The sequence below is a fragment of the Heteronotia binoei genome, chromosome 21 (assembly GCF_032191835.1).
Source record: "Heteronotia binoei isolate CCM8104 ecotype False Entrance Well chromosome 21, APGP_CSIRO_Hbin_v1, whole genome shotgun sequence".
Lineage (NCBI taxonomy): Eukaryota > Metazoa > Chordata > Lepidosauria > Squamata > Gekkonidae > Heteronotia > Heteronotia binoei.
In genome coordinates this window covers 136,958,804-136,979,186 of record NC_083243.1, presented here as the reverse complement: position 1 = coordinate 136,979,186, position 20,383 = coordinate 136,958,804, and positions in this window count along the sequence as shown.

The following is a 20,383-nucleotide window of genomic DNA, read 5'->3' as shown; positions in this document are numbered from 1 at the left end:
AATGCTTCACCCCTTGTGAGAAGGTATACTTAGCCCTAGTATGGAGTCTGGAACACTGGGAATTCATTATCGGGGGAGCAAAGGTTATAGTTCAAACCACACACCCACCCCCCACCCCCCGTTGAAGTATATTCTGTCTGGAAAGATTCAGAATGGGCAAGTCACTAATAGCAGAATTGCACAGTGGATGATAGCCTTGGTAAGCAAAGGCATTGACTTTAAAAAGGAATCAATGGAGCCGCCCTCCCCTTATGGCCTAATGATTGTAGGAACAGAACACAAATGCCCTATACCTGAACTTAAAATGAATGCATGGCCTGTGGTGTGGGGAGGATCCTTAGAGGAAGCACTGCTGCAGGGTTTCAAATGTTGATTTTGTGATGGCTCCTCATTACATGTAGGAGGGAGAGCAGTGACTGGATTTGGAGCAATTAGAACCTCGGACAGATATGAGCTTTCAGGCTCCACACGTCCTAACTCCAGCCAAGCAGCAGAATTAGAGGCTCTCTGGCGGGTCCTTTTCTTTGAGCCCTTAGGGATCTCCTTAGCTGTATATACAGATGCAGAGTGGGTGGCCAAAGCCGCTACCGTGTGGCTCCCTGGATGGCTTGAGAACGGCGGGGTGAATTCATGGGGAAAACCGATACCACACCCAGACAAATGGCATAGTGTGGCTGGGCGTGTTCTAGCCAGGACCGGCCAAACCTGGATTACCCATGTCAAGGGACATCAGAGGGACTCATCCCCCACCAGCCAGTGGAATAACAGGATAGATGAGTTAGCAAAGGCAGCCACTTATGCAGACCTGGACACAGAGGTAGTGGAAGAATTCTTCCCAGTTTGTGCAGTTATCACTAGGAGGCAAGCTTCCTGATTTTTCCCATACCTGGACCTGGCCATCCTTCAGGATGGAGACCCCATGATAACACAACTAGCTGATGCAGGGAAGGATCCCACTGGCTGGTATGTGATAGAAAAAAGGAAGGAGTGTATTGGGCCATAGACAGTGAAGGGAATTCTCATTGGATAGTCCCTACTGAAGTGCAGGGAGATCTGATCCAATTTGTCCATGAACAAGGCCACAAAGGCAAAGATGCCACCCTAGAAAGAGTAAAGGAAACTGGATGGTGGCCGGGCATGTGCAAGGACATAGAACAATGGGTTAATAATTACCTTTCCTTTGCGATGGTATGTGCAGACCCAGCCAGCACAAAAGCCCCCATTCAGCATCAAAGGATCGAAGGACCGTGGGCTCGGATCCAAATCTATTTCATTGGCCCTCTCCCTAGCACTCCACGAGGATACAAATACTGCCTGACTGTAATAGATCCATTTAGCAAATGGGTCGAGGCATTTCCCTGCCGCAACAACATGGCAGTGACCACGGCCAAAGTTTTGTTTAACAACATCATTAGCAAATTCGGTATAATGCGTGTAATTGACTCAGATTTGGGCTCACACTTCGTTGGGGAAGTTACCAGAGAACTATGTAAGGCTCTGGGAATAAAACAGAGAATTCACATTGCTGCACACCCACAGTCATCCGGAACCATAGAGAGAACAAATCGCACCTTAAAGGAAGCTCTCAGGAAAATGGTGCAATCCACTGGGAAGGACTGGCACGAGAAGTTGTGCATCATCCTCATGGCCCTTAGAGGGACAAAGGCCATACATGGTTTCTCCCCACACCTGGTTATGATGGGGTGGAAAATGCTGCTGCCAGAAGCATTCTGGATAAACACACAAATCCCTTCTGAACTAGAGCCTGCCTTGGTCACGGATCAATGGGTGCGCATGTTGATCATTGAGCTAAGCGAGGTCCACCATCAAGTAACCCACCAGCTAGGAGTTGCCCAACAGAGAGTGGATAAGAGATTGGGCTGAGTTCGAAATCCCCAGCAATGGGAAGTGGGACAACTGGTTATGTATCGCAAACTGTTTCAACAAGAACTCTCTCTGGCTGCTAAATGGCAGGGGCCAGTAAAAATCACACAGAGGGTAACCCCTGCTGTCTATCAAGTAGCCATCCCTAAAAGGGGCCAAGGCTCAAGTATTTCCATTGTTCCCAGTTGAAGGAGTGGAAAGGGAAGGCACGGGAGGCAACCGCTCCTAGCGATCCTGCTGCCCCTATAGCCATGAGGAAATCTATGCCTGAGATAAATGTAAAACAGATCTCCTTAAGTGCACAAGCGCAGCCCAACCAAGTTTGCCTGGCCAATACTTTCATGACCCTTTTGGAAGATGCCCCCACCCTCCCAAGCCAGCCAAGGGGGAAGGATGCTGTCACGTAAATAAAAGCTGTGGGAAAAACGTGTCTGGAAAAACTTAATAATTCCTTTCGCAGGTTATGCCCCAGTTGAACAGATCGCTGAATATGATGGTAAGTATATTTTATTTTGTGCTGCTTACAGTAAGGATAGGTGCACCCTTAGTACAAACAGAGCAATTTGGGAGACAGTTGCAAATCTGGGACTGTTACAGTCTCTCTGAGTCTCCAGGGAATTCCCCGTAACTAGACACAGAAGGTTCACTAATGTGTACAAATGTGATGGAAAACAGGATCCCGGAAAGACCATGACATGTTATTTAGCCTGGAGCCCAGGAACGCTTGTCGTTTTGAAGGGGTACACAGTCCTAAGAATGACCAAGGCCCTGCAAGCCTGCCCCTCAGAAAGGATTGTAAATGGTATTTTTAAGATGTCTGGAAAGACTGAACAGTTGTCACCAGCCTAAGCTAATGAAGGAACTAGCGATCCCCGTGGTTTGCCAGCTCAGGCCCAAACTCTCCAAGGTTCCAAGCACAGAATCCCCCATTACACAGATAGTGCCCTGCTTGATAGCCATTGTGTCTGCCGCTATTTGGAACATCGGTGACCCGCTAAAAATCATTGTGTCGATTGGAACAGACCATTTCCTCCATACTACTGAATTTCCTATTACACTGATAGACCCAAACGGGGGAAAGCACCCATTTGCCTCTATAGAATGGAACCTGCTAAATTGGGCCATGGAATGTCAAGCGATGTCAAGTCAAGGACGATTTTGAGACAGTTAGCGCAACCGAAGCCCCGAGCATGTCTTTGGATTATATTCTGGATGGTTTCAGCCCCCTCAGCCTGGAGGAAGTTGACAGGATCCTCTTATCTGCCCGCCCAACAACTTGTAAATTGGACCCATGCCCTTCCTGGTTTATTAAATCCTGCCAGAGGGATCTCAGATATCCTGTACGGGATATCATAAACAGATCCCTGATGGAAGGGCTTTATCCAGTGCCGCTTAAAGAGGCGGTGGTCCGTCCCCTCCTAAAAAAACCATCTTTAGACCCGGCCAAATTGGCACACTATAGGCTGGTCTCAAATCTGCCCTTTCTGGGCAAACTTATTGAGAGGGCAGTTACAGACTTTCCTGGATGACGCTTCCATCCTTGACCCACTTCAGTCCGGCTTTCGCCCGGGCCATGGGACGGAGACGGTGTTGGTTGCCCTGGTAGATGATCTTCAACGGCATCTGGATCGGGGTGGCTCGGCAGTGCTGATGCTGTTGGACCTATCGGCGGCGTTTGATACGGTCGACCATCGGTTACTGACTTGCCGCCTCGCTGATGCGGGGATTCAGGGGCTGGCCTTGCAGTGGCTTTCCTCTTTCCTTGAAGGTCGGGGACAAAGGGTCTCGATTGGGGGGGAACTATCCCGGAGGCGCACACTTAATTGTGGAGTGCCCCAGGGAGCGGTTCTCTCCCCGATGTTATTCAACATCTATATGCGACCCCTTGCCCAGATTGCCCGAAGGTATGGGCTGGGGTGCCACCAGTATGCTGATGACACCCAGCTCTATCTACTCATGGACGGCTGACCGGTCTGCACCCCAGAAAATCTGGATCGGGCACTACAGGCCGTGGCTGAGTGGCTCAGACTGAGTGGACTGAGATTGAATCCTGTGAAGACAGAGGTCCTTTGTTTAGGTCATCAAGGACCGGGGGGGGGATCCCCTTGCCAGCTTTTGATGGTGCGCCGCTGATGGCGGTGGATAGGGTCAAGAGCCTGGGGGTACTATTGGAGCCTTCCCTAAAGATGGAGGCTCAGATAGCAACCACTGCCAAGTCCGCGTTTTTCATCTTAGACGGGCAAGGCAGTTGGCTCCCTTCCTGGACCGCGACGACCTAGCAACAGTGATCCACGCTACAGTCACCTCGAGGTTGGACTTCTGCAATGCCCTCTACATGGGGCTGCCACTGTGCTGGACCCGGAAATTGCAGCTGGTGCAGAATGCTGCGGCCCGGCTGTTACTGGGCCTCCCAAGATGGGGGCACATTTGGCCGGGTCTTCGGGCTCTGCACTGGCTCCCAATAATATACCGAGTCCGGTACAAGGTGCTGATCATTACCTTTAAAGCCCTATATGGCCTGGGACCTGCCTACCTGAAGGACCGTCTCTCCCCACATGTTCCCCAGAGAGTACTGAGGTCTGGGACTCAAAACCTTCTCACCATCCCCGGGCCTAAGGAAGTCCGTCTTAAGACAACTAGAGACAGGGCCTTTTCCACAATGGCCCCTACATGGTGGAACCAGCTGCCGGAAGAGGTGAGGGCGCTGCGGGACCTTGCTCAGTTCCGCAGGGCCTGTAAGACAACCCTCTTCCGGCTAGCCTACGCCTGACTGGGAAATAAATGTAGCTTATTAGACTTCTGTGAATCATACTGTATAGATGTGATGTTAAGATTTTAAGGTCTAGGTTTTTAAATGTTCTGACTTTTTAAAATGTTTATATATGTAATAATATTTTAAACTCTGTTTTATTGTTTCTGTGAGCAGCCCTGAGCCATTTATGGGAAGGGCGGGATATAAGTCATAGAATAAAATAAATAAATAAATAAATAAATAAATAAGGACCCCTTGATTGGATTGTTAATTTAAACAACGCGTAGTGCAGCAATACGATGAGAGATCTAAAGTTTATTATGCTTGGCACTCTCGTTATTGATACCATCCATGTTGAAGGAAATTACTCCTTATCACTAAGTGACCTGGCCACCTTAATCTTCAACCCATTGATAGATGAGGTAGGATCCCTCAGACTTCTCTAGTAACCAGTGGTAGGGTCCCATGTGTTGAAACATAATTGGCAGGAGACGGTCTTAATTAGACCACAAATGTCAGCCAAAAAAGTCAAAATTGACCTAAAGGGACTAGATACCTTGCTCTGTCTTGAGCAATGCGCTCCCTACATTAGGTCTGGTGAGATAGGTGCGGGAAAATGGATGGATATGTTACAGTTCAAAACGACACCCACAAGGTCAAAACGGGGTTTTGCAGACTGGGCAGCACCCATTGGAGCAGTTATGGCAGTCCTAGATGCAGCCAATCTGGAAGTATTGTCTAATAAATTGTCACAATCTGCCGCAGACACATCCAAATTAGGAGAGCCTATCACACAATCTATGCATTCTTTGGCTGCCGTACAACATGCTATCAGTTCAATGTTAATTACTTGGGAGCAAGTAATGGAAGGAGACTTTCACCTCTTAACGGACAACCTTCTTTCCTTCCATGAAAATGTCTCGTTAGCAATTGCTTGTACCCAAGCACAAGCCCTTGACTTAGCGACGGCTATGGGTGTAATTAAGCAAACCATGGATGGTGATATCCAAATTCGGCACCTCTTCAAGGTGCACATAACCAAAAGAAAAATGCAATTAGAAAGCTGGTGGTCCCTAGAGAAAACTGTTTTTGATAGGGCTCTGCAGTAGCTAACTCTGTTAATTACTACTGTGGATGCCAGTGACGTTTTTATCGCATATCCGGTTGTCCCTCTTGGTCTTCAAATGAACTCAGATACAGTACTCTACGCCCAGGATAGTAACAGATGAGCTAGAGATACCCCTTCTGGTTGGAAAACCGTTAATGTCCAAGGTTGCAGACATAAGGAAAAGTTAGGATTTATATGTGAAGATGATGCATTTGAAGAGCACCACCCCTGCCTAAACCCGGAAATAAAAGTTTCAGGACCATGCCAATATGACTCCATGAATGAGTCCCAGTCAGCTTTGGTGTATGTGGGACAAGCGTGCGTTTGCCTGAGGATGACTTGCAATTATGCTATTATAAATTCTCTTAATGTGCAACCCATGCTCTCCAAGATCAATCGATGTTTTTTTGCAATATTTCTACTATACACGGCTGCGACTTTAATTTTTCCACCCCAATATGGACGAAGCAAGAAATGTCTTTGTCCCCTGCATTATATCAGTCTATATCTCCCGTCTCCCTTGGTCTTGGTTTAGAACTCATTCACAGTCTGCTCACTCATCCCCTCTTGAGACAAGCATTGCAAAAGGTCAAAGAAGTGGGGGAAGATGCCACACTCAGTGTTTTGCATAATGGAGTCCAAATAGCGAAAATCTCCACCGACATCATTTCTGATGCAATACATTCTTGGTGGGAGGTATTTCTTGGATGAAGTCCTATGGCCAGGGGCATTCTTAATGTTATGCTGCACCCCATTATCATAATCTTAATTTTTCAGATCATGGTAGTGGGAGCATTCATAGCCGTGGTCTGCTGGGTTCGTAAGCAAATCAAATGCATTGAACGCTTTTCATACTCCCCACCCCTGGAACTTTTGCAAACAAGAAAATGATATTGGGGGAAAAATAACCCACCAGTTTCACACACCCCCTTTTAATGTTCAAAATCTTTTCTTTACTATATTGGGTATGGCGAACTTTCCACCGGCCATCGAAATAGAGGGGCACCAAAGAAGAGGTACAAGGACTCCTTGAAGAAATCCCTTGGCACCTGTCGCATCAACCATCACCAGTGGTCTGACCTAGCCTCAGATCACAAAGCATTGAGGCACACCATCCACCAGGCTGTCTCTTCCTTTGAGAACGCACACATAGCTGGTCTTGAGGGCAAAAGGAGATTGAGGAAGAATCGCACTGCTACAGCACCAACCCCAAATCAGACTTTTCCCTGCAGCCACTGTGGCCGGATCTGCCTGTCCCACATTGGTCTTGTCAGCCACCAGCGAGCCTGCAGCAGACGTGGACTACTGCACCCTTCTTAAATCTTCCTTTGCGAAATCAAGCCAAGAGAGAGAGAGAGAGACTATATTGGGTGGTTGGGATCCCAACCTGAGGACTGAGTCTTCGACAAAAATTGGAGTCATTGTGATCGACCCAGTGCAGTTTCTGTATTGTAGTGGCTCCACATTATAGAGCCTGTAATCTCTGACCTTCAAGAGAAACCTATGCAGAAAACTTAGACTGCTCATATGCATGGCCACACAAGAAAAAGGTCACCAGTTTGACGGGCACTCCTGTCGAGTGGGCCTGGGTCGGGATGGACTCGCTGGGGGCCATGGCCCCAGATACCAAAACATCGCTGACACTCAGAGCCAAGCTTGCAGAGACCTACTTTCATAATAACATGCTAATGTGAGTCTACCTAATGCTGCTACCAATCAATAATGAAACAGCACACCTTCGCATATATATATGCATTGTAACAGTACCTGGTAATAAGGATCACTGCCAGAATAAGCCTGGAACATATTCCCCATGATGCTTTTAGACAACTATTTTACATATGCACAGCCCTTTAAAAGATGCAGCATGCTCCAAAGAGATAAGGAAAGATGCAGAGGGATTGTGGGAGTAAGGTCAGGAGGCTCGGTTATGCAAGGAACCTCCAACCCCCTCCTGACGTCATGTAGATGGGATTGCACAAAGCACATTTTCCTTCACAATTTGAAAGGAGGAGACTCTGATGTCAGGGTCTCCTGGGAACAAAAGGGGGGAGGAGCAGACCTTCCCTGGCCTGTTACTGGTTTGGATTTGGTCCACGTTGGTTTTGGGACCCCCTGTTGAATCGAGATCCATGCGGGCCCGACCGACGGTGGGGAAAAGTGAAAGAGTGCAGGCTTGCATTGCTGAGACTCAGCCTTACAGTGTGAAGTCCCTTTTGGTTTATAATGAATATGGGTATGTTGCACCAGCACCAGAAGATGGTTGGGGAACCGAGGGGACCTTGTAAAATTGGGTTTAGGAGTTGTGTTTTTCAATGGATAAACTAGGGGTAAATTTCTTGTGCTGTTCAATTGTGCAACAATGTACCCATGATGCTCTAGTCCATTTTAGCATATTAGGGGTTTCTCATCCTATCAGAGTTTTCTCCCATGTCTGTGTATTATTGCTGAACAAGACTCCGTGCTGTTCAGGAAGGAGTGCAGCCCAGCTTTTCTGACGAGCCCTGCAGTCATAAAAACTGGGTTTCCCCTAAAAGCTATGCTTTCTTTGAAGATGAGCTAACCTTTGAGTTTGCTTTATGTTTCCAAGTGCCTTTATGCAGGGTCGTGATTGTTCTTCCGGGAACCCAGAGATCTGCATGTGCTCACTCCTCATACTGATCATGAGGCCTTAATATTCTTTTAAGAGAAAGAGCCATTAGTCACCGGGGCAACTGTTCCAAATCTCTGGTCCTGAGCCTCTCACCCCAGTGCAAAGACAATGCATTATGGAGACGAGAAAGACGTCGCTGTGCCAACAGGCATGAAGGAGTATGTAAAGAATGAAGAACCGCGGGTATAGGTAGAAAAAAACCTATGTTAGATAGACAAGTGTTATTTTGTATCCTGGGTCGAGGGCAGACTGCCTGCCAGACCCACCATGTATTTAGCCTTCGTATATAATGTGTGCACATTTTGCATGAATGATTTTGATGCTTCTAGTAGACTGATTTAGTAAGCACCCTCCTATTTCCTGTATATAGACTCGTCCTGTCGCATTGCACTTATGCAGAAGTCAGTTTGGTTTGCCATTATTATTCAAATGTATCCTCTAAGCGCAGATCCAGAAAAGGAAAGTGTCCCGCAGCTTTTCATTTTAATTTGGTATTTTTGGATTTGGTCTCAAGGAAGAAACGAGCTCTCAGAAGTTGGCACCCCATTTTTCTAGATGACACTCCTATCTCTGATACTTTTGCTGTCTCATTGTCTGTTGTCTGTGCCTTTTCTTTGGAAAGTGCAGTTCCCCAACGGCAGTGCCATCTGTCATCGTGAATGTGTGGTCATCATATCAATAGATAAGCACGACCGCAAAGGGGGGAATTGTTACTGAGAGGCGCTGCCTAATAAAAATTGAGTACCACAGTGCAAATAAAAAGAGAGGGTCTCCTACTTCTGTTAAACAAAATGGAGTCCGACCAAAAACAGGCCAAGAAAACACTTCATCTAAACAGGTGGAGTGGACCCAGTAGAGAGCTTGTTTTGGTTGGCGCCTGAAGTATGTCTCTCAGCGTAATCTCACCCATTCCCCCTCCAGCGCCTCCACCCAAACGGGATGCATAATAAAATGGGAACTGTGGGTAAGTACTACTCTCACTCTGATTTTCTGCTACTTGCCAATTGTCTCTTCCTCCAGCCTACCTTGCTAACTCCAATCAAATGCATAATTTGATTGATCCTACCCTTAAAAGGTCTTTAATCCTTTCCCAAGTGTCAGCCAAAAACCGGTAACAACTTATTCAATTGCCCTGAGCTTATCATCCTTGCAAAATGTGTGAAGTTTCCCAAAATAGTGATTCAAGATAGACATCAATGGAACATCAAAGCCCCTTAGTAACTAACGACCCCTATCAGTCGAATCCCTATATAGTGTGGGTTGAAAACCCACCTCGGTGTGCATTCTGTAGGGCTCCATTTGCAGTCTGTACCACCCGTTACTCCTGTAATTGGGTTTATAGGGTGTGTTACGCTGGTCATTCGTGTTCCTCTCCATGTACTTCCCATTGAACGAATGTCTCCTCTTCTTGATCAGGTGAATATTATCCGCTTCAACAACCCTTGAATTCCTCTATCGATAACCTATATTTTCTTATTCTCTTGATTCCTTGTACAAAGATCTGAATCCTCTTGCTACATATCCTAAGTAAACACTATAAAAGTACAATTGCTTGGACTATTCTTGACTGAAAACCCGAACTCCGTATTATTGAAAGAAAAGATCCTCGCTCCTAAATTCGCTGTACCTAGTCTCTTAGCTAATTTCCCCATCAGAATTAAGAGACTTAAAAGCATTGCCTGTAACACCATCACCCTTGTTGATACAAGGCAGACAGTTTATGGACTGAGTGAAAACCGTCAATAAATTCTGAGATGATGACAGGCGAAGACTAGAAGAATCATTCTGGGACAGGCAGGCCTAAAATCCCAGGCTGTTTAGGGCTTTAAAGGTAAGTAAGAATGCTTTGAATTAGTACCAGAAACTAAATGAAAGCCAGTGCAGCTGCCATAGGATAGGTGTTTGCCTCTTGGATAAGCAGACAGAGAGGAAGAAGGGGCTCAGTCTTAAGGATAATTCAACCATAATAATAATATATTTTATTTATATCCCGCCCTCCCCGCCGAAGCAGGCTCAGAACATAAGAACATTAGAACATAAGAGAAGCCATGTTGGATCAGGCCAATGGCACATGCAGTCCAACACTTTCTGTCACACAGTGGCAAAAAAAAAATTATATATATATATATATATATATATATATATATATATATATATATATATATATATATATACACACACACACACACACACACACACACACACAGTGGCTAATAGCCACTGATGGACCTCTGCTCCATATTTTTATCTAAACTCCTCTTGAAGGTGGCCATGCTTGTGGCCGCCACCACCTCCTGTGGCAGTGAGTTCCACATGTTAATCACCCTTTGGGTGAAGAAGTACTTCCTTTTATCCGTTTTAACCTGTCTGCTCAACAATTTCATGGAATGCCCACGAGTTCTTCTATTTTGAGAAAGGGAGAAAAGTACCTCTTTCGCTACTTTCTCCATCCAATGCATTATCTTTTAAACCTCTATCATGTCACTCCGCAGTTGACGTTTCTCCAAGCTAAAGAGTCCTAAGCGTTTCAACCTTTCTTCATAGGGAAAGTGTTCCAGCCCTTTAATCATTCTAGTTGACCTTTTCTGGGCTTTCTCCAATGCTATAATATCCTTTTTGAGGTGCGGCGACCAGAACTGCACACAGTACTCCAAATGAGACCGCACCATCGATTTATACAGGGGCATTATGATACTGGCTGATTTGTTTTCAATTCCCTTCCTAATAATTCCCAGCATGGCGTTGTCCTTTTTTATTGCAAACGCACACTGTCTTGACATTTTCAGTGAGTTATCTACCATGACCCCAAGATCTTTCTCTTGGTCAGTCTCTGCCAGTTCAAACCCCATCAACTTGTATTTGTAGCTGGGATTCTTGGCCCCAATGTGCATTACTTTGCACTTGGCCACACTGAACTGCATCTGCCACGTGGACGCCCAGTCACCCAGCCTCAACAGGTCTCTTTGGAGTGCCTCACAATCCTCTCTGGTTCTCACCACCCTGGACAATTTAGTGTCATCCGCAAACTTGGCCACTTCACTGCTCACTCCCAACTCTAAATAATTTATGAACAAGTTAAAGAGCATGGGACCCAGTACCGAGCCCTGCGGCACCCCACTACTTACCGTCCTCCATTGTGAAGACTGCCCATTTATACTCACTCTCTGCTTCCTATTACTCAGCCAGTTTTTGATCCACAAGAGGACCTGTCCTTTTACTCATAGATTCTCAAGCTTTCTAAGGAGCCTTTGATGAGGAACTTTATCAAAAGCTTTCTGGAAGTCAAGGTAAACAACATCTATTGGGTCTCCTTTGTCCACATGTTTGTTCACCCCCTCAAAGAAATGTAACAAGTTAGTGAGGCAAGATCTTCCCTTACAGAACCCATGCTGAGTCTTCCTCAATAACCCGTGTTCATCAATGTGCCTACTCATTCTGTCCTTGATAATGCTTTCTACCAACTTTCCCAGTATTGAAGTCAGACTTACTGGCCTGTAATTTCCCGGATCTCCTCTGGAACCCTTTTTAAAGATGGGGGGTGATATTTGCTACCTTCCAGTCCTCAGGAACGGAGGCAGATTTCAATGAAAGATCACATATATTTGTCAAAAGATCCACAAGTTCAACTTTGAGTTCTTTCAGAACTCTTGGATGTATGCCATCTGGACCTGGTGACTTATTAGTTTTTAATTTGTCTATCAGTTGTAGGACCTCCTCTTTTGTCACCTCAATCTGACTCAGGTCTTTCAATACCTCTTCCAAAATTAGTGGTTCTGGGGTGGCCAAAAAGTTCTAATCTTCCATAGTGAAGACGGAGGCAAAAAATGCATTCAGCTTCTCAGCCATTTCCCTATCCTCCTTCAGTAATCCTTTTACCCCATGGTCATACAAGGGCCCCACTGCCTCCCTGGCTGGTTTCCTACCTCTAATATAGTTGTAGAAATTTTTATTGTTGGTCTTTATGTTTTTTTGCAATATGCTCCTCATAGTCCCTTTTTGCCTGCCTGATCACAGTCTTGCATTTGATTTGCCACAGCCTGTGTTCCCTTTTACTAATCTCACTTGGACTGGTTTTCCACCTCTTAAAGGAGTCCTTCTTACCTTTTACAGCTTCCATTACTTTGTTTGTTAACCATGCAGGCCTTTTCTTATACCAGTTTGTGCCTTTCCTAACTTGTGGTATGTATTTTATCTGAGCTTCTAGGATTATAGTTTTAAATAGTCTCCAAGCTTCCTTAAGGGTTTTGACCGTATTTACCTTTCCTTTCAGTTTCCTCCTCACATGCCTCCTCATCTCAGAGAATTTACCCCTTTTAAAGTTAAACGTGGTTGTGGCGGTCTTTTTGGGCAACTCCCTATTTATACAAACGGTGAAATCAATAACATTATGGTCACTGCTCCCAAGCGGCGCAATCACTTTTACATCTCTCACCAAGTCTTGGGCATTACTTAGGACCAAAACCAGGATCGCCCCACCCCTGGTAGGTTCTGTTACCATCTGCTCCATAGCAGTCATTGAGAGTATCAAGAAACTCAATTTCTTTCTCTCGACCAGAACACATATTGACCCAATCAATCTGCGGGTAGTTAAAATCACCTATTACGACACAGTTTTTTACATTTAGCCGCTAACTTTAAGCCTTCCATCATATTATAATCTTCCTTTCTCTTTTGATTTGGTGGGCGATAACAAACTCCCATAGTTAAATTTCCTTTTGGGCCCTCTATTTCAACCCAAAGCATTTCTAAAAGGGAATCTAATTCTCTGACCTCAGTCTTACTGGATTGTATATCCTCTCTGACATACAGAGCCACCCCACCTCCAACCCTTCCCTCCCTATCCTTCCGTTATAACTTATATCCAGGAATCACCCACTTATTCTCCTCATTCCACCAAGTTTCTGAAATTCCCACAATGTCTATGTTTTCTCCCAACACTAAGCATTCCAATTCACCAATTTTACTTTGAACACTTCTAGCATTTGCATACAAACATCTATAATTTCCCAGGCAAGCTAGGCCCGCCACCTTCCTCCTGCCGCCTAGAGACTCCGGCAGACAGTCCATACTGCTTGTCAGCATCACAGTGGACAACTCTGATCCGTTACCCGGTAGAAAAATAGCAGCCAACCCTTCATCTCTTTGAGACGAGTCCTCCCAAACCAGAGACATTTCATCTCCTGTCTGCTTTCCCCCAAGATTTAGTTTAAAAACTGCTCTTCCACCTTTTTGATTTTAAGTGCCAGCAGCCTGGTTCCATCCGCTGACAAGTGGAGACCGTCTCTTTTGTACAGCTCCCGCTTGTTCCAGAAAGCATCCCAGTGCCTAACAAACTTAAACCCTTCCTCCTTACACCATTGTCTCATCCACACATTGAGACTTCTAATTTGTGCCTGTCTCTCTTGCCCTGCACGTGGAACAGGTAGGACTTCTGAGAAGGCTACCTTGGAGGTCCTGGCCTTAAGTCTCCCGCCTAGCAGCCTAAATTTTTTCTCCAGGACCTCACGACTGCATTTCCCCACATCATTGGTGCCAACATGTACCACAACCACAGGCTCCTCCCCAGCACTGTCTATCAACCTATCTACTACTCGCGTAATGTCCGCTACCTTCGCAACAGGCAGGCAAGTCACCATAAGTTCAGTATGCGGTTTCGCCACCCAGCTGTCTACTTGCCTAAGGATCGAATCACCAACTACCAAAACCCCCCCTCTCCCCCTGCCCAGGGATGGTTCCTTGGCATGAAAGGATTTCTGCTCACCAACTGAAGAAGAGGTCCCTTCTGAGGGCCCATTCCCCTTATCCTCAGCCCTGTTCCCTCTCGACCCTCACGCTCTCTGGCAGCAACGGGGCTGCTATGTTCAGAGCGGGGCTCATCTAATACGCCCCCAAGAGTCGTCCCCAAGTGCTTAACTGACCGTCTTTGCTTCCCCAGGGCAGTCACCTCGGCCTCAAGGGTACGAACTCATTCCCTGAGGACCAGGAGCTCCTTGCATCGAGCACACACTCAAGACTTCTGTCTTTTGGGCAGATAGTCATACATTTGACACTCAGTGCAAAACACTGGAAAGCCCCCACCCCCCTGCTGGCATTCTATCAGGGCAGCTCACAACATATAAAATTTTCAAATTACAATATAAAAACATTATTTCAATGAAATATATGTAATTTACTAATTAAAACCATTATAATTAAAACCATCAAATTTACAATTAAAACTAACATTTACAGTGCTATATTCTAGACGTTCTCCTCAGTAGTTTATGATGTCCAGATATAGTAGACTAAATCCACATTTAAGTGAAGGCCATTTGAAAAAGGGTAGTCTTGCAGGCCCTACGGAATTGATCAAGACTCAGCAGGCCCCGCACTTCATCCGGTAGTTGGTTCCACCAGTGTTGAACTGCGATCGAAAAGGCTCTTTCTCACGTGCTCTTCAGTTTGGCCTCCCTCGGCCCAGGGATTGTCAATCAATTTTGTTCACCTGATCTCAGTACTCTCTGGGGCACATATGGGGAGAGACGGTCCCTAAGGTAGGCAGGTCCTCAGCCATATAGGGCTTTAAAGGTAATGACCAGCATTTTTGTAACGAATCCAGTATACAACTGGCAGCCAGTGCAGCTCGTGCAGCCCTGGCTGTATGTGCTCCCACTTTGGAGCCCTAATAACAGCCTGGCCACCGCATTCTGTACCAGCTGCAGCTTCCAGGTTCGGCACAAGGGCAGCCCCATGTAGAGGGCATTACAGTAATCCAATCTTGAGGTGACCGTTGTATGTATCTCTGTTGCCAAATCGTGACGCTCTAGGAAGGGGGCCAACTGCCTCGCCCGCCTAAGATGGAAAAAAGTGGATTTGGCAGTAGCTGCTACCTGCGCCTCCATTGACAAGGAAGGCTCCAGTAGAACCCCCAAGCTCTTGACCCTGTGCACCATTTTCAATGCCTTACTGTCAAAAGCTGGAAGGGGGATTTCCTTTCCCAGACTGCCACAACCCAGGCAAAGGACCTCTGTCTTAGTTGGATTCAGCTTCAACCTACTCAGCCTGAGCCAGCCTGCCATGGCTTGCAATGCTAGGTCCAGATTTTTTGGGACACAGGCCGACTGTCCATTAGTAGATAGAGCTGGTTGCCATCTGCATATTGATGATACCCAAGCCCATATCTCCGGGCAATCTGGGCAAGGGGACACATGTAGATGTTAAATAAAATCGGAGAAAGCATTGCGCCTTGTGGCACCCCACAATCTAGTGAGTGCCTCTGGGACAACTCTACCCCAATTGCCACCCTTTGTCCCCATCTGTCAAGGAAGGACGAAAGCCATTGTAAGGCCAGCCCCTGAATCCCTGTGTCAGCGAGGTGGCGGGTCAGTAACCAATGGTCGACCATATCGAACGCAGCCGATAGATCCAACAACATCAGCACTGCCATGCCACCTTGATCCAGGTGCCTCTGGAGATCATCCACCAAGGGGACCAGCACTATGTCCATCCCATGACCCAGCTGGAAGCCGGACTGATGAGGATCTAAGAAGGAAGCGTCATCCAGAAAACTCTGCAACTGTAATGCTACTGCCCTCTCAATGATTTTACCCAAAAATGGTAAATTTGAGACCGGCCAATAATGTGCCAATTCGGCCGAATCTGATGTAATCTTTTTCAAGAGAGGACGGACCACAACCTCTTTAAGAGTTGTTGGAAAATGCTCCTCTGAGAGGGATCTATTTATGATGTCCCGTAAAGGACATCTAAGTTCCCTCTGGCAAGATTTAATTAGCCAAGGTTTAATTAGCTCTTTAACTTGTTCATTAATGATCTGGAGTTGGGAGTAAGCAGTGAAGTGACCAAGTTTGCAGATGACACTAAATTGTTCAGGGTGGTGAGAACAAGAGAGGATTGTGAGGCACTCCAAAGGGATCTGTTGAGGCTGGGTGAGTGGGCGTCAACGTGGCAGATGAGGTTCAATGTTGCCAAGTGCAAAGTAATGCACATTGGGCCAGGAATCCCAGCTACAAATACAAGTTGATGGGATGTGAACTGGCAGAGACTGACCAAGAGAGAGATCTTGGGGTCGTGGTAGATAACTCACTGAAAATGTCAAGACAGTGTGCAATTGGAATAAAAAAGGCCAATGCCATGCTGGGAATTATTAGGAAGGGAATTGAAAACAAATCAGCCAGTATCATAATGCCTCTGTATAAATTGATGGTGTGGTCTCATTTGGAGTTCTGTGTGCAATTCTGGTCACCGCACCTCAAAAAGGATATTATAGCACTGGAAAAAGTCCAGAAAAGGGCCACTAGAATGATTAAAGGTTTGGAACACTTTCCCTATGAAGAAAGGTTAAAACGCTTGGGGCTCTTTACCTTGGAGAAACATCGACTGCGGGGTGACATGATAGAGGTTTACAAGATCATGCATGGGATGGAGAAAGTAGAGAAATAAGTTCTTTTCTCCCTTTCTCACAATACAAGAACTCGTGGCCATTCAATGAAATTGCTGAGCAGTCAGGTTAAAACAAATAAAAGGAAGTACTTCTTCACCCAAAGGGTGATTAATATGTGGAATTCACTGCCACAGGAGGTGGTGGTGGCTACAAGCATAGCCGGCTTCAAGAGGGGATTGGATAAAAATATGGAGCAGAGGTCCATCAGTGGCTATTAGCCACAGTTTGTGTGTGTGTATGTGTATTGGCCACTGTGTGATACAGAGTGTTGGACTGGATGGGCCATTGGCCTGATCCAACATGGCTTCTCTTATGTTCTTAAGAGGGACATGGGTCCAAATCGCAAGTTGGTGGGCGTACAGTAGAGAGGATTCCGTCAACTTCCCCCAAGCTAAGTGCGTTGAAGTGATCCAGAACTGAACCAGAAGACAGGCACGGAGCCTCAAGCTCTTGTACTGTATCCAATGTGGCAGGGAGGTCGTGGCAGACCGATGTGATTTTATCTGCAAAAAGTTCTGCAAAAGCCTCAAAGCCAATCTCTAATTCCCTAGCATTTTGTCTGCCTTGAGGCAGTGTGGTAAGGTTCCCAATTATCCTAAACAATTGTGCTGGGCATGAATTTGCAGACGCAATCTTAGCCGCAAAGTAATCCTTCTTAGTGGCTTTGGCTGTCATCTCCGAGGACCTCATAAACTCTCTATAAGATGTTTCGTCACTTCGTCTTGAGTACGCCGCCATTTCCTCTCTGTCTGAGCCCTTGTTTCAGCTGTCGCAGCTCCAAGGTATATCACGGAGCCAGCTTAACACGAGGGCGCCGAGGGCGCCGAGGTGCAATCTCGTTGATGGCCCTGGATAGTTGGCCATGCCAAGTCTCAACCAGGTCATCAAGGGAATCGCCAAGGAGCCAGGGATCCCGCAGAGCCATTTGGAACCGCTCAGGGTCCATCAGACTCCACGGGCGAGCCAAAATACGCTCTCCGCCCATATATGCTACGCGTATATCACTCAATCAGCTGCAAAGGCCTGGAGCTGTCTGAATCACCAAGTATTGTGTTTGAGGGTGGTGTGGTAGCATGGAGATTTGCTGAAATTGTTGAGCTACGATGTCTGTTTTACACAAGTCATCATTTGATGCTGCAATCCTCAAATGATGAAAATATATGTATAAGCTCAAAGGAAATTAATAAACTGTAGAACTGGAAAGTACCCAGCAGGTCAATAAAACTAATGTCATGTTCTCAGGTAGGAAGTAACACTGCTTAGCTTCCAAGATCTGATAAAATAGGGCTGTACCATATCCCCTTCCCTCCCAAATGCCAGGGATTATTACTGTGATTATTTCTGACAATCTTGAACCAGCCCTTTTCCTCAAGTACAGTAAGTTTTAAGATATTTTCATTCATCTATCTATTGAAAATGTTTATATTCCATCTAGTAAAAAAAATTCAAGCTGGGAAATTACAATGGAATGAAAAAAATCCATATATTTTAAAGTAGAACACAGCAGAGAAACAAAATAGCAGTACCAGAAAAAATTGCAACACAATATATAAGTTGCATACAAATAAATCATTCTAGCTTTATAAGAGACAATAAAAGATAATAGCAGATAAAACCCTTATAAGAGCTAAAAGCCAAATATGACTTTCAGTGACAAGATAGGTCAAAATGACATTAGTGGTAAGGATCCAGGATGCTGCTTGGGAAGGCTCATACTTGAGTAATTTTAATGAACTTGGCAAATCTGATCCAGTGAGAATGCAACAAGATGAAAGGAAAATGTTGCCTCTCAGCTCAGAGATTCACATTTGTAATTCATATTCGGTTTATGTGCTAAAATATAAGATGCACACATTGCTGACACAATATGTTCAGATATTCATATGCTTTTCCATTCATCAAGTCACTTCTAAGGAAAGGCTCAGGAAACCTACCGGGAAGTTTAAATGATTGACTGAAGATGAAATTTCCTTCATTTACATTGGGACCAACTTCTAGAAGAGCTTATCTCATTCTGTTGGAAACAACTGAGAAGATCAGGACAAAACCAGTATTTATCTGTGGACTCCTAGTGCCTGTTCTCTACAGGTATGCATGTTTTGTTTGCATCACCTTAATTCTTAGACACCTCTTCTATCCAATACAAATAACACCTGCTCGGCAGCTGCTCAGAATCCACATCTCCCTCTCTCTTGAATTCCAGCTTCCCCAGCTGGCTAATCTGTGTGCAAAAATACTGATCGTGATGGGAAAAGATCACAAGGAAAACATCTATAAATTAAACAATACTTTAAAGAGGAAGTAAGTAGTTTTGCTAATATATTCATTTCCTGGCCTTATTTTATGGTACTGCAAAATTACTAGGTAGCTTATTGGAGATAAATAGCATGAATTTCCACATAATTAGTATACAAACAGAGTAATTGCATAGTTATTTGTGCCCTGTAAACAAAGCCATAAACTACAGAATCTCCATCCTACATGATTGCAGGCATAATTTTTGCACCAGGAATAATCCTCTTTACTGAAGGCCTGTGGAAATCAGATTGTCTAATGTTTTATTGGTATATGGTCTTCATTGGCAGGGTGGCAAATATAGGTTGTAATATGCTGACAGGCACAAAATTAGAGTGCTGAAACTGTATATTTCTTTTGCCTCTCTGCCTCTTGCAGTTTCACAGTGTAATCACATCTTTTGTGATCAGAATGAAATAGATAAAATTCCATGTGCCTAAAGCTGTAGGGTTTGTTCTCACTGCAAGATTCCATCTCACTTAACCTCTGTATTCCCATAACAGCATGTGCTTCTGTTTATGAATCCTTCCTTTTCTAAAGAGGAAAATTGCAGTCCTTTATAAGGATGACCCTCATTATCTTTCTGACCTCTCACACATTACATATAGAGGAACATTTGCCTCTGGCAGTGAAAAGTGACAACATTCACAGGCATGATTCAAAACTATTGTGCATGTTCTCTTGACAACTCAGAAAGACACACTTTTTTTTGACTACTTATCAATACTTAGCATACAAAAGATGCCAAAATCTATTTCACTATAACATTCACTTTCTTGCTAAGTAGACAACACAGCTTTCTATATATATGGTACTGCAAAATTCCTACAATAAATAGTTTTAGGATTTATTGTATGTATATGTATATGTGTGTGTGTGTAGTAAATAATCCTAGAACTATTTATTACAGGAACTTTTTGCCTCAAATTCAGATTATAGTACAGCAGTACTAAAGAAATTTGATTATTTTCCCCATAGTTCACTATTAATTGTGAAAACTTTCTTGTCAGTTTTACACTCTCCTATATATATATGGGCATGAATTAAATATATTTGACACAGAAAATTTACCATATTCATATCCATAGGCAGCTGAATCAAGGTGTGCCAGCACTGCTGATATTGCTTGACATGTCTGACTATGATCTTCTGACCCACTGCCTTGCCAACATGGAGATCTGGGAGATGGCCTTACAGCAGTTTGCCTCCTTTCTCCAGTTGTGATCAGAATGAAATAGATAAAATTCCATG